This window comes from Amblyomma mixtum, chromosome 4 (assembly GCF_055824585.1).
Source record: "Amblyomma mixtum isolate Tamu chromosome 4, ASM5582458v1, whole genome shotgun sequence".
Taxonomy (NCBI): Eukaryota; Metazoa; Arthropoda; class Arachnida; order Ixodida; family Ixodidae; genus Amblyomma; species Amblyomma mixtum.
This window is the reverse complement of record NC_143015.1, coordinates 64,965,419-64,979,266: the sequence shown is the minus strand read 5'-3', so window position 1 is coordinate 64,979,266 and position 13,848 is coordinate 64,965,419. Positions and strand designations below refer to the sequence as shown.

At 50.6% G+C, this 13,848-nt stretch overlaps 1 long non-coding RNA gene across 1 annotated transcript in view; it reads left to right on the top strand.

Annotated features, from left to right (window-relative positions):
• The window catches only part of LOC149346642 (uncharacterized), a 176,057-nt gene extending 162,531 nt beyond the window's left edge, over window positions 1-13,526 (top strand). Inside the window, exon 4 of the long non-coding RNA XR_016292438.1 lies at window positions 13,389-13,526. This is a non-coding gene — a long non-coding RNA (uncharacterized LOC149346642). The remainder of the gene's footprint in view (window positions 1-13,388) is intronic.
• Window positions 13,527-13,848: the final 322 nt, after the last annotated feature.

Here is a 13,848-nt window from a genome sequence, read left to right as displayed (position 1 = left end):
GCAGGGCGGGCTGGCGACTGGTCTCCTCCCGCATGGAGGTGTCGTCTGACCGCCGTCCATGAATAGCCGATGAGGAGGAGGCGGTAAGTTCCCTCTGTGCGAACTTATCAGGTAGCCGTTTTAAGTGGGCGCCAGATACAGTGAGATGATCTGGATGCTGGCTGATGATGACTGTCTCGATGGCAGCCATAGAGTAATCGAAGGTCATCACTGCTGTGGAGACGGGAGGATGTCAAGGCCATGAACTGTTCTGGCAAGCTCGTCGCCTTCCTTGCTACCAGGGGAGCCAATATGGGATGGCGGCGAGTGGTCTTCCAGGGAATAGAGCTTTCCTCGGAAGGTGGTCGCTTTGAGGGTGGTATCCTGCCGTCTGACATTTTGGAGTGTGGTCCGGAAGTCACATACAATGGCGACTGGTCGCCATGACAGCCAGTGGTCTTCCAGGGAATAGAGCTTTCCCCGGAGGGTAGTCATTTTGAGGGTGGTATCTTGCCGTCTGACATTTTCGAGTGTGGTCCGGAAGTCACATACAATGACCACTGGTTGTCATGGTAGGATGTCGTCCAGGGCTTATGCCGCAGTATGTAGTGCTGAGAGTTCTGCAGCATCCAGCTCCCAGGGAAGACCATGGAGTCGGCAGGTCGTGGAGAGGTTGAGCTCGAGGATGGTGCTGGCCGCAGTCGCCTGCCCAGTACTTGGGACAACAGAGCCATCTGCAAAAACATGAAGGCGGCCGGTAGGGTCTGCTTAATTAGTGCTGCGGCTGCTTGCTGCGTTGCAGGGAAGAAATGAGGCGCTTGGATTGGCCGTGCAGTTCTAAGTGGACCGGTAGGAGGGGGTGTTGGAAGACCGGACAGATTCACCACTTTCTGTTGAATCGTGTCCCCCTTCACCGTATACCTTCTTATGGTTTCTTCTTTTGCTACTGTCGCCATTTATTTCTCTGTTCTCTGTTTTCATTTTCACCTTTTCCCTTCTTTTTTCTTCTCTTTGCGTTTTCTTTTCACGTGCCTTCGTTCTCGCCTGAAAAAAAAAATCATAAATAAAGCACTCCGGTTGCTGTATTTTCCTTTCTAGCCAAACAGCACTTTGTATAATTTCTTGGGCCAAAATATTTCTTGCTGTCACTCTCCCAGGTAGTACACAATGCACTCATCAATAGAGAGTTTTAGCATAGCGTATACAGCTAACGTGTACCGCTACTGCCAGCCACTAACAGCGCGTACACAACCTCGATAAGCCAGGTACGGGCATACTGCGCCCTCGAAGTCACCTGCGAATGTGCATTGCTGGCTGGTGGTGGCGCTATACGAGATGCTAAAACTCCTTAATGCTCTTTTAGTTTTCGGATACATCGGTAATCTACATACGATGAAGAGCCTCATGATGGCGTCGCGGAGGCTATTTGTGCGCGGCTTAAAACTAAAGCCTGGTACATCGGTCGGTTTGCCGATCATTCAATCCAGGATTAACGACTGCTTAATAGAATTTAAATTGTCATAGCAACACTCTGTGCCATCAGGCATGTTGTAGTGGAGGGCTCCGGATTGATTTCGACCACCTATACGATTCTTTAACCTGCACCGAAGTCGCGTTGCAAGGATGTTTTCGTATTTAGTCTCCACTTAAGTGTGGCCACCGTGGCTTGGATCGATCCCGCTGGGCCGCCGACGCCGATCGATCGATCGATCGATCGATCGATCGATCGATCGATCGATCAATCAATCAATCAATCAATCAATCAATCAATCAATCAATCAATCAATCAATCAATCAATCAATCAATCAATCAATCAGCGTCAAATCCGGGCTGGGACATATTGCAGCTTCCTGTCGACTTCAGACTGCTGCGCGCGTCACGCACAGGTTTTGAAGTCGTTTCCTTTCACGACTACAGCGAAGCGTAATCCGCAATTCAGTACGATCGAAAGGTGGTCGAGACTGTAATACATAGTGAGCAAACTGCCCAGGAAGAAGGCAGCATGCAGTTGTAGTCATGTAGAGGCCTCTTGCATACGCACATGCATAGGTCTTGTGTAAGTCTTTCTCAATTTTTATTTCAATTTTGCAGATTAGTTTTTTTTTTTTTACGCAACCTCTTTTTTAGTTGCGATTGCCCTGTGTCTTCTACAGCGTGTTCCGTCGTCGTCTTGCCCTGTCTGCCTACTACGCTGCCCGTAACCTCCGTTGTGCTGCTCGCAAGTTCCACTATAAATACAGCTCAATATATATTGGAGCTATTTTAATCGAGGCGAACACGAGCCACATAATTGCGCGCACAAGGCCGCGCGCAGATGCGCATATGCATTCTTCACGGGCGCGAAAAATTGCTTCCCCCCGCGCACAGAACAGACTTGCGTTCAGGCCGCAACGCATACAGGCCTTCCTCTCATCCGTCCGTCCATGGGGAGCTGCCGCAGACACCCGTAATTCACTCATCCGCTGGGCACGGTTCAATGGGTTCCCATCTGCGGGATTGCCACGTGTATTCAGGGCTGCGCATACAGAGTGTGCAATCTTTTCTTCTTCTTGATTGGTGTATGTGGCAGCCGCGTCTCGGACCTATCGTCGCGATAGTCCCCGACCCGATAGATGAACCCCGGCTGCATCGAACGAGAGAACACGACGAGCATTCATGCATGGAAGCCTTATGGATATAATATACGCCTCGTCGGGCTGGCCGCGTTGTTTACGGTGGTTCTGAAACGGCGTAGTCGCGCTTCGGTTACGCCGTGTGCACTGACGCTGCGTGCGGCCTATATACAGGCAGGGATATGCACTAAACCTCAAAACGCCGAGGGTGATGCAGGGGTTAATCCTTTTGGAAGCTAACTGCGTTGCCGCTACCATTAATCCCCCGAAGAGCAACCATTAGTGGTTTATGGGGATTTTACGTCCCGAAGCGACTGAGGCTATGAGAGACGCCGTAGTGGAGGGCTCCGGAAATTTCGACCACCTGAGCTTCTTTAACGTGCACTGACATCGCACAGTGCATGGGCCTCTAGAATTTAGCCTCCATCGGAATTCGACCGCCGCGGCCATGATCGAACCCGCGTCTTTCGGGTCAGCAGCCGAGTGCCATAACCACTGAACTATACCGCGGCGGCGCAATCATTAGTCTTTTTGGGACTAATGCCCCTGCTACACGGACAAATTTAACGACATTAAGTGCTCACTGCCTAAAGTTTTAATGCCATTCGATCGATGCAACGTGAACATATTTATAGGCATTACAGCCTTACTGCAGTTCGCACTCTGCTGAGTTAGTCACAGCTCATTCGCCTGTGAAATGCCTACCCTCATCCCCGTTCTTCACGCGGACCAGCATACAACTTCGTTGGAAACAACCTGCTATCATGTAGTGAATGTTCTGTTCTTAACTTACAGACAGATAAAGTACGTCTGCAACATTTTAGCGCGATAGGGTTAAGGCTGCCGTTGTGCAGAAAATCCGGCGTCTGCGCTGTCAGCGGCGTTGTGAGGGAAAACTTCCCGGAGAAGCAACCAAGGTTGGCCACCTAGGTCACGTGACCTTTATCACAACCTGCCCACCTTATTGTGAGCAAGCCAACCACCGTGGCAGGTTGCAGTTAAATTAACGACTGGCCGCTCGGGGAGAGCAACCCCGGTCGCACGAGACCCCACCGCTGGGAGCACCTGCCATCGCAGGGCAGTGGCGGGTCGCTCAACCTTTGCACCAGTGCTCCAGGAGTGGTACGAGGACTCCCAGGGAACTATGAATATAAAGTCCACACTGATCAGTTCCGCGTATACGGGCATTAATCCATTAAAGCTATCGGTGGAGCTTAACTGTCGCCTCCAATTTTTTCGATGATGATGGCCGGCGTCAGTTTTACCCTGACTGACGCTCTCGGCTGTGTGCTGAAACAAGCATTTATGGTTAATTTTCCGACTTGTCAGCCAAGAGCAGCGGCGTTTTTTTGCAAGATAATTTCGTTATTACATCTGAATAAAATCTGCCAGATTTCCTGCTTGTGGGCATTGTTTATAATCAGATGAAAAATTTTTACTGGCTTGGGTGGGTCACAATATGAAGCATCGAAGGCTGTTGCTGTGGCTGAGTCGGGAAGTGTAAAGACGCACAATACGTAAGGTGGGGCTAGTACAGAAAGAAGAGAAGTTTTTCCTGCACCCCTACTGTATCGACACTCTTTATGGGTGCTTGAAATACTCAAAGTGCAGAAGGCTACCACATACTAAGCAACTGTTGTTGTCACAAGCGAAGTTATCTGCAACATTTTAAAAAAACACCGCACTTGAAAGGAAGAACACGTAAGGGCGTAAAATTCATCCTTTGTGGACGTCTCGTGGATGTGAGCTGTTCCTAAACATAAAGTATAGCCGGTCATATTGCAAAAAAAAAAAGCACACAAGCCACAGGCCGTGTTGAAGCGAACCAGAATAAAAAAATGTAAAGAGCCCACTGAAGGACACTAAGAAAAAATAAAAATAGAAGGAAGGCAGCGTGAATGAGAAGGGTTGCCTCGTCGTTCAACGTCTGGACTCGTTAACGTTCGAACAAATAAGATATGAGTGCGTCTGACCAGATATATATCCCGCCGACTTTCTGAGTAAGCACAGCGGACTCAAGGAAGAATTGCTGCAGCACTCGGTGAGATAGCGCAGGTATAGGTAGGCCTTTCCGTGCGGGATTATATATGGGCGAAACCTGTCGTGGGCGCTCGTCGACGATGAAAAACGAAACCCTTCGTGGGTCGCGTCGCTCGCAGGATGACTTTATTGCCGTTGCATTATATAGAACGACGTTTGCCATCTCAACCTGTACACGCAGTGGGATGAATGTCCGGACGAATCTTTGCTCACTGAGTCGAGCAGGCACCGATATATCGCTTCGAGAACTCCAAGCTTTTACACCTCTCATGTTGCTTTTTTTTTTTTTACGAATAAAGTTAAAGAAAAAAGAAATGACAAAGAGTTGTAAACACTTCAGCAAGAACCGTTTATATGACGGATGCTGAAATCTCGCTGTGTAGGTTGTAGGTGTAAATATCGAAATGGGTTTCCTTGGAGAAATGTGTGCTTGGACATGCCGTTAGGCATAGCCAGAGTCATCCTCGAAAGACTTTGGCATAGTCGTAATCGTAGCCAAGAATAGTCACAGTCACTTCAGTGTCATGCTACAGCGTCGTGTCGTAAAGACCACGACTGAATGGGTCGTCTAACGAGTGTACAGTCCCTGTCAAAAGTATACAGCCCAAGGAGTTTGCGTCTAAGCTGTTTAGCGGGACTCCCTAGTACATGTAGCAGTCCAAAGCTTACCAGAATTCAGGACGCGAAGCCCCTCAGCGGTTGCGGTCGCTGCGGATGAGTAACGAGGCATACAGCAGGCCTCACAAGCAAACCCCTCGGACTGTATACTTTTGACGTGGGCTGTACATAGATCTACCCCTCACCACCTCAGTGCGAGCATTCCAAGTAGCTGTATTGGGCGCAGTTGCCGAAAAAGATATAGAAAGGAAATGACAAGCGTGGATTCCGTGAACTCGTAGGCATATGCCATCTTGACAAATTTCGTCCTATTGTCCCAGACACGCACTATTCGCCTTAAGGCACTTGCGAGGTCATAGCAGCCGTCTTCAGTCATCGCTGCGTTCTGTTTCGCTGGAGCTCCGCGCGCGCGCTTTTGGCGCTGCGATCGCACCTGTTGCGCGCGGCTTCACCGAATCGAGAGCTGGCGGAGGGAAGAGGAACCGACTATCGTATCGAGGAGCAGAGTCCCGATGTTTCGATCTTTCTGCCGCCGAACGTCACAGGTCTCGCAACCATCTCCCTCTCCGCTCCGGGGCCGCCACCGACGCGCGATCTGTTGCTCTTCGAGCGCTCCGGGTTCTCTGCGCTGTGGAGGCAGCTCTTAATCCAATATTTTCGGCGCTCGGGCTGCGAGGTTTACCGAGAACCTCTTCGGAGCGGCGTAGTTGCGTGAGTGTCTCAAGAAGTGCGAGGTCGAGGGAGGACGGTCCTGTGGGCGTTGCGACCCGCTCGAAGAAGTGTTCCCAAGAGCGCCTTCTAGTGAGCCCATTAGGGAAGATGTGCGCTGGAAGAACGTTCGGAGGAGTTGGCTCACGCTGACATAAAACGCGACGAAGGACGGCGGCAGCTATAGTTTGGGAGAATGCCGTCTGCAAAGTCCTACGGGTATTAAGGTCTGTGAGTTTTTGTTCCTCCAATTCTACTTTTATTTGACGCTGACAGCCGTACGAGCGAGGTTTAAGTTCTTAAAAGTGTACGCTGTCGCCGTTAAGACCGTGAATTGTCGTCGCCTTAAAAGTCTATTGATTTGGTTCACTTTGAGCAGAAAAACAGTAAAGCGGGTGTTAAGTTTGCTCTCTTGAGGATTAGCTTCGGTGCCGCAGCCGTTAGTCCCAGAGAAGAGCAACCGGTCTTCCGCAGACACTAACTGCGAATGGATTTTCAACCAGAGTTAGTCTACTAATGGAGTAACCATTCGACGCGAGGGCTAAGGGGCGCAGTTAGTCCCAGTTTGTTCATTATCCACTGAGAGGATTCCAAAAGAGCATGGCTTCCATGGAACTCTCTTGACCACGTGATCAGGGCATGGTCAGTTGATCGTGGTATGGAAGGGCGGGGATGGGGAGGGCAGAATCCGGTGCAGCTATATTACTTTCAAAAACATCGTACGAACTACGCATGTTGTTGGTACACGCGCATTTGACCATAGCGGTGATCTTGGCGAGTTGGCTGTTTGATCCATGCCGTATACAATAGAGTGTTTACGATAGGGATGAACTTGCGAGATATCTTTGGGGTCCAGATTCTGCGCTGTCTTTCTAATGGAGCTCACAGCTGATCACATTCCCGAGTGACACAAAACATGACGATTTCTTTTAACTTTTTTAAAATCTTAAAGTGATGTCGGCAGTGCATTGTATCCACGAAAGTCTTAAAAATGTCTAATACAGAGAAGTACTGTTATCTGCTCATTTCTTGGCACTTGATATTTCAGCGAGTTTCTTCTCTGTATAGTGACCGAACCTTTTGCGATGTCGAATGGCATTTACTGCGGCAAGCTCCGCATTCAAATCCAAGTTGACCTTCGAAGCTGCCCCTCTCTTCGCGGCCGAAGGCGCGCTCAGTGTCATTAGCATATTTTTCCGATGGTCCAGCTTCCGAAAATGCATTATGCTAAGGCGTCTCCTAAGTAAAAGAAAAAAAAATGTATAAAGTATAGGTTCTCCCTTGCTTCGCATTCGATTCTCTGGACACGCACATGCTCACGTTTTTCCTCTTCCCCCTCCTTCGTCCCTGTAAATGTCATTGCGGTCGGCGCTTACGTTTTGTCCTCCACGCGTTCCTTATTATGTGACCACCTCTTGGAACAGGGTACCTTTCGCTGTAATACCATGCTCCGCTGTCCGCAGTAAAGACCATTGCAGGGAGGAAACTGTGTGGAGTTTCTTTAGTGTTTTTTATTTTAGAGGGTGGTTGGGAGGGGGGGGGGGGGTGCGGAGTTTCGTAAAGCATGGCTATTGATCTTTTGAGGCTATAGTTCGTTGGTGACTGTACAGGGTCAGTGGTTCCGGCGCATGAAAGTTCGCTTTCGGAGGAGGTTTTTTTCTCCCATCTGTCTTCGACGCTCCGCAGAGCAATGCCGACGCGATTTCGTTAACGCTTGCGATGACGTGGAACCGTAATTGGTAGACTTCCCTCTTCAGAGACAGGCTCCGGGGTAAGTTCGCTGCCTGTGCGCAGCAGTTTCTCTGAACATTGGTTTAGACACCTGTGTAAGTCTCGCTGTTTCAAGGACGGTGCCAAATTGGCTTAGGGCGTTGGTGAAATGAAAAGGTGAGGGTCCAGTGAGCTGGCGGTAGCTGGGGCACAGTCTAGAGCAGGAACTTTAGCGAGCGTTTTCGAAGATTTCTCTTGAAAGACAAATTCCGGTTTTTCCTGTTCTAAAACGAACTGGTTATAACACAAGTGCAGAGCTCGTGTTCTACGGCAATCAACGATTTCTTGCTCTTTCACTTAACCCTTCAAGAGCCGCCCGTTTTATTCAAAACGTGTATTCTTCCGCCTGTGAAGTATGCGCGGACCTCAGGAAAGACAATTTGCAACTTTTACAACGCCAAATAGCGCAGTTATTGTGTTACAGGGATGTACAAAATTTCGTCAAACGTCCACAATGGTTGTGAATTGTGAGGTTCAACGTCCCGAAGCGACACGGGGGATATGAGCGACGCTATAGTGGAAGGCCCGGGGCTAATTTAGACGACCTGGGGTTTTTTAACGTGCACTGACATCGCACAGCATGCAGTCCTTTTTTTTTCTGTTATTACTTCGCCTCCATCGAAATACAGCCGCCGCGGCCGTGATCGCACCCACGACCTCGGGTTCAGCAGCGGAACGCGTAAAGCCACTGCGCCACCACGGTGGGTCAGAATGACTAGAAATCTGAACATTGGAATACCAGGATTAGTCAAATAAACACTCGAATTATAGTGGAATGGCTGTTTTTCAAGAATTTCAGAAAAATCGGCAGGTTTGAGAATAAATTCGTTTAAAAAAGTGTATTATTACGTGTGGCACAATTTTTCTGCAAGAAAAGGGTGGAGGAAGGGCTACGAAGCTCATTGTTTTGACAAATGTTAGTTCCTGTAAGAAAACTTCATACTTACTATGTTGAAGATGCTAAGTTCGCCTGAAACAACCAAACTACTGCGCGCGCTTCTTGACTTCATTATGGAAGCTTAGTGTTGTACTTTAACCCCACCTAACTTTTTTCTTTGTTATCGTACTAACCGGCTGTACCTAGACTTAGGGAAATCGATCAGCACTATGTCATGCGTATCAGCCTGCGCTCCTGTAATGAGCGAACAGCAATGATGAGTCTTAAGCCATCGTCATCATCAAATCGTTTATTGTCCCTTAAGGGCCGTGAATTGGGCATTACATATGGGGGGGGGGGGAGCAATAAAGTGTGGCCGTGGCCATATTATTACGCAATGAAAAAACAAACTAGGAGGCGGGGTAAACTTATAAATTTATAGAGAAGCGTGAGTAATGAAATGACAATTCGAAACAAAAAAAAAAAGACGAAAGGAACAGCGACTCCTGTCCGCATGCGTTTACAAAGGATTCAGAACAGTGTTTCGTAAGCACGAATTTTTCGAAATAGTATGCAGCCACTGAACAAAATGCGATATATGAATGAGATTAGGTAGCAGTTTTTACAGAGTAAAATTTTACTCTGAGATTTGAGTCAAGCTGGAAATAAATAACACTGAAAAGCTATTCTTTTATCACTTTCATTTAACAAAGTGGGCTGATCGCAGCTGCCTAAATTTATGGTTCCTGCGTTCATGGATGATTGGTTCGGGAATCGAGTTCCATCCATCAATGACAAGAATGATTTGTTAAATGGATTCGTAGTACATACATGTATATGCTGCACACGCCGATAATTGAAAATCCGATGCGATATTCGTACGGCTGGTACTGTAGCAGGGAGGTTCGAAGCTCAGGCCGATTGTAATACAGATTATGAAATATCCCTTGCCACAATACTTCGACGAGATATCCAGTCGACACTAATAGATTTGATGACGCAAACCCTAACCCGTGTAACCATATTTCCAGAAGATGAAGCAAGCCGCCGTATTCTGGATGTTTTCAAGCAATTCAATTAGGGATTTCTGGCGGGGCTGCATATCGCGCAGGCATATTCGAGTTTGGGTCTAACGTATACTCCATAGAAGAGTTTTAAGGTGGAACTGTCGTTGTTAAACGTGAAAAGTTTTTATGCGACAGCGCAAGGGCCTCGTTCTGCAGAAAAGGTGGCGTCGGCGTTGCTGTCGGCGCCACCCAAAAATCCGGATTGGTCGAAAAAGTAGCTGTTACAAGAGGCTCCCATAGATGGCGCTTGCCACGCCAGTGACGCGTTGGATCTTCAGCGATCAGAGCAGCCGTGAGCATGGAGGTAAAAAAACTAGGAGGGAGTGCGCTCAGCCTCTGCAAGCCATCCTCCTCTGACGCCGCTGCCGAGGGCCCTTTTGCGCACTGACTCATGGGAAATAGGCCCTCCTCCATAGTTACCAGACTGCCAGCCAGCGGTGCTTTTTAGTGAACATCCGTGCTCCGAAGTAGCGCAGCGCAGCGCTTTGGCGGAATGCGTACCGAGCTCGAGGTTGTCTGCAGGCTCCGCGTCTCTGTTGATTACACTCTTGAGTTTTTGGGTGCACTGTAGAAAACTGCGGGTAAACTTTTCATCAAAGGGTGCGGCCGCGACCTCGTCACTGTTCAACTGTGGTTCATAAAGAGAATGGAGAGGAATTCCTTTCGTCGTTATACACGCATACGGAGCGTTTATTTCAGCGCATGCTATGAGCGGAGAACTCGAGAGTAGGCGAAGAAACAAGCCTCTAAAAAAGGGCGCAGCGGCTTCCAGAGCGCTCACGGCGGACGGACGTGTTGAACGAGCGCTCCGGCGCGCTGAGAAAGATTCTATTTCTCGGGCAGGCGGACTTCGGCCCGCCCATGGGCCCTCCGTTCTCCGCTATTCTCAAGGCACAAGTCGTGCCGAATACGCGCGCGCACATAGGCGGTTCCGACGTGAAATTCAGCAGTGAAGTATTTCTCTCTCTCTCGCTGTCGAGAGAGAGTGCCGGCGGCTTTACGTCTGCCCCTGCGCGGGGTCTCCCGGCCACTGCGCACAATCACTTACAAAAAGAAGTAAACTGTATGTATACATAGCCGCGCGCTCGTAGCGTCCTGTCTCGGACTAATCGCGCGCGCGGCATACTGCACTAGCGGCCGGGGTGGGGCGCCCGGCCGCGTATACCGTCGGAGGTAGCACCCACGGAGCGTTCGTGTCACGCGTGCACTACCTGGCGAAGAGCGAGCGGGAAGTCAAGCCCGCCTGTTCGATGAACGCACAGAGGCTCACCACTGTTCTGTCACGGGTATAGAGGCTAGAATATCACGGGTGCCCGCAGTGCCGCGCGGCCACAGGAGCGCTTCGAGACTGTCCGGGATGATTCCCAGCGCCCTGCAGGCCGCGAGAATCTCGCGACGCGGCACTGCAGAAGCGGCACAGCGAAGGAGCATGTGCTCCAAGTGTCTCCACTGCGCCGCAGTCAGCGCACGCGTCGCTCGGGGATGGTGGCCGCTGCGGCGAGCGAGCAGTTTGCGCTCACCACGGAGCCGTCAGTGAACGCAAGCAGATGGTCGCCTAGTTGCTCGTACAGCGAGAGAGCGAAACCGAAACCGAAATCCAGCTAAGAGCTACCACTGCCTTGTCACGTGAGGGCCTATTTCCCATGATGCTTCCCATTATATTTTTTATGACTAGGCTTCAAGATTGTGACGTCATGGTCCCTCCTAGTTTTTCTTCCTCCATGGCCGTGAGCAACTCGCCACGCGCACCGGCCTTCGGAGGCCGTATTCCTCCTCACCCTCGTATAAACACGGAGCAAATAACGGCTCATGTTAGCATAGTCGGATACAAGTCAAGAAGAAAGTGGCTTTTCCAGTCAAAGGACCCCCTTCCAGCCAATGGCGTCGGCCGGTTCTCATGAACCTGTTAGCGTGGGTAGCCTGACAATGCAGCGATTGGCGTGACAGTACAGGTAGGGTTCTATCCTGACAATGCATGCCCTGGGTTGCGAGTCAGACAGGTTACCGCCACGCAGGCACGTTTGTACGGCTTGGTTAAAGCAGGGCTTTATATGCATGTTGTGCAGTCTTCCACATAATGAATGTGATTGTGCAAGAGGAAACAGTTTCTGTGTCTTCGTGAGCCAGAGGAACCGCTGTCGAGCCATACCCTTAAAAGCGGAGCTTAAGGGTCCCCCAATTTTGACAATCCGGAACACGCACCCACGCACGCACGCACACACATACACACACACACGCACCCACGCACGCACACACACACGCAAGCACACACACACACACAAACACTGGCTTTCACGTGTTCCTGCTTTTTTTTTCAACAGCAAACCTTGCGTTTGGCACAGGATGGCCTTAGTTGCTTATGTGCCATTAAGCCCAACTCAACACACTTTTTTCAACAGGCGCGATTCATGGCTTTGCGGGTCACAGGTATTGCCATACCTCGTCGATGTCGCATCTCTCAATCGAGCAGTAATTCATTAAGCATGTTTAGGCTTAACTAACTTCCAATCAGACGGAATGAAAAACGCAGGAAGCCACCCACAACCGAAACGGGCTGCCAGCGGTCATCGACACTGCATAACTGCATATCGTCTTACATAGACGGTGCGTTTTCAGCGTTCATAAATGTTTGGAGCATCTTGTCCGCTCACGCGCGCCACAGTGGATCAGTGGCTGTGGCGTTCTTGCTCCCAGCACGCGTTCGCACGATCGAATCCAGGACGCGACGGCCGCATTTTGATGGAGGCTAGATGCAAACGTGCCAGTATGTCATGCGGTTTCAGCGCACGTTAAGGAACCACAACCGGTTGGAATTAATTAGGAGCCTTTTCGCCATCTCCCGGGCCAAAGGTGCCGGTAATAAGACTACCGAACGTACTCACTGAGGGACTGATGTTAAGTTCGCCCCCTCTGAAACGAGCTGGCGGCAGGTGCCATCGAGCTCAGTGTTTTCTCCATTTTTCGAACGTGAGGATAGCTGGAGTTGCGGCTGCCACTTTTACGAGTGGATATCGGACAGCGATTGTTGTCGGTTCCTGCGGTCTTGCAGCAACGGTGCCCTCGAATCTCTCCGTGTCTTACACCTACGCCCCTCTTTCTTTCCCCCTTTTTCCGTCTTTCTTTCTCTTTCCTTCGGCTCTTAACCAGAAAAGATATATAAGCGTCCCTCTATTTTAAGCCATCTACCTGGCAGGTTTCCGGTTTTGTTGTGAACATCGGTCTTCCTCTCATTCAGTCGAACAAAGAAGAAGGAGTTGTCATCCTGCGACAAGGCCTATTTGTAAATCAAATGCATGCAGGAAGGAAAACTCGGGAGAGGTCCTCGCTATCCGAGCCATCCGAGCTGAACGCCGGAAAGTATGCCGGAAGTGACGCGCTTTCGCAATGTCTGCTGGGAGCCTTTGGCCGCCAGCGCAGCCAATCGTGACGCTGGACGCAGCGTTGTCGTCTGCTACACTGTCTACTGCGCATGCGCAATCGCGCTGAGACGGCGGCCAAGTAGTGGGGAGGTGGCGCAGGGAGGGGAGCCGGCTTCAAAAAATGTGCCGTAACCGCCTCTCCTGAGTTCTTCCTTCATGATGAAGTGCTAGAGGGTGTAGATAGTAAATGCAGGCCTCTGAATTATGATCCAAAGAAGGGAAAGAGTGATGTCAAAACTATTCAGTGCTTCGGATCTATTAGCCGTAGTTGACACGGAGCTCTTGCTGTCACTGCAGGCGCATCGTCGGCCCTGGCGTTGGAATTGGCTGGCCTCCACTGCCCGGGGGGCTCCGCGACCAAGGTGGCTTCGGCGGCGGCGGCGCGGGTGCCCCTGGGCTGGCCCGCGCGGCTCCTCTGCCGCGGCGTCAAGCTCAAGCAGCGGCTCGTCAGCGGACTCCTGCTCGCCGCCTCGGCGTTGCTATTCCTCACGCTGGTGCGCATCACGGGCGTGCGACAATCACCGTTCGCGGCACCGCAGCAGGCCTGGGTGCCTAGCCACCGCAAGGGCGTTGCCGGACCGCAGCCGGCGCCGCCGCAGGTGGGTCCATCGGCACCGTTCACACTTGCGGCGACGGCGCGCCGCAGGTGTGAACGCGTCGCCGTCCCGTTACCGCTTCGCGATACTCACAGCTGTTTGATCGAAGTAGTTGTGAAACATGGCATGCTTGCTATGCTGTAAAAATCCTTATTGTCCTA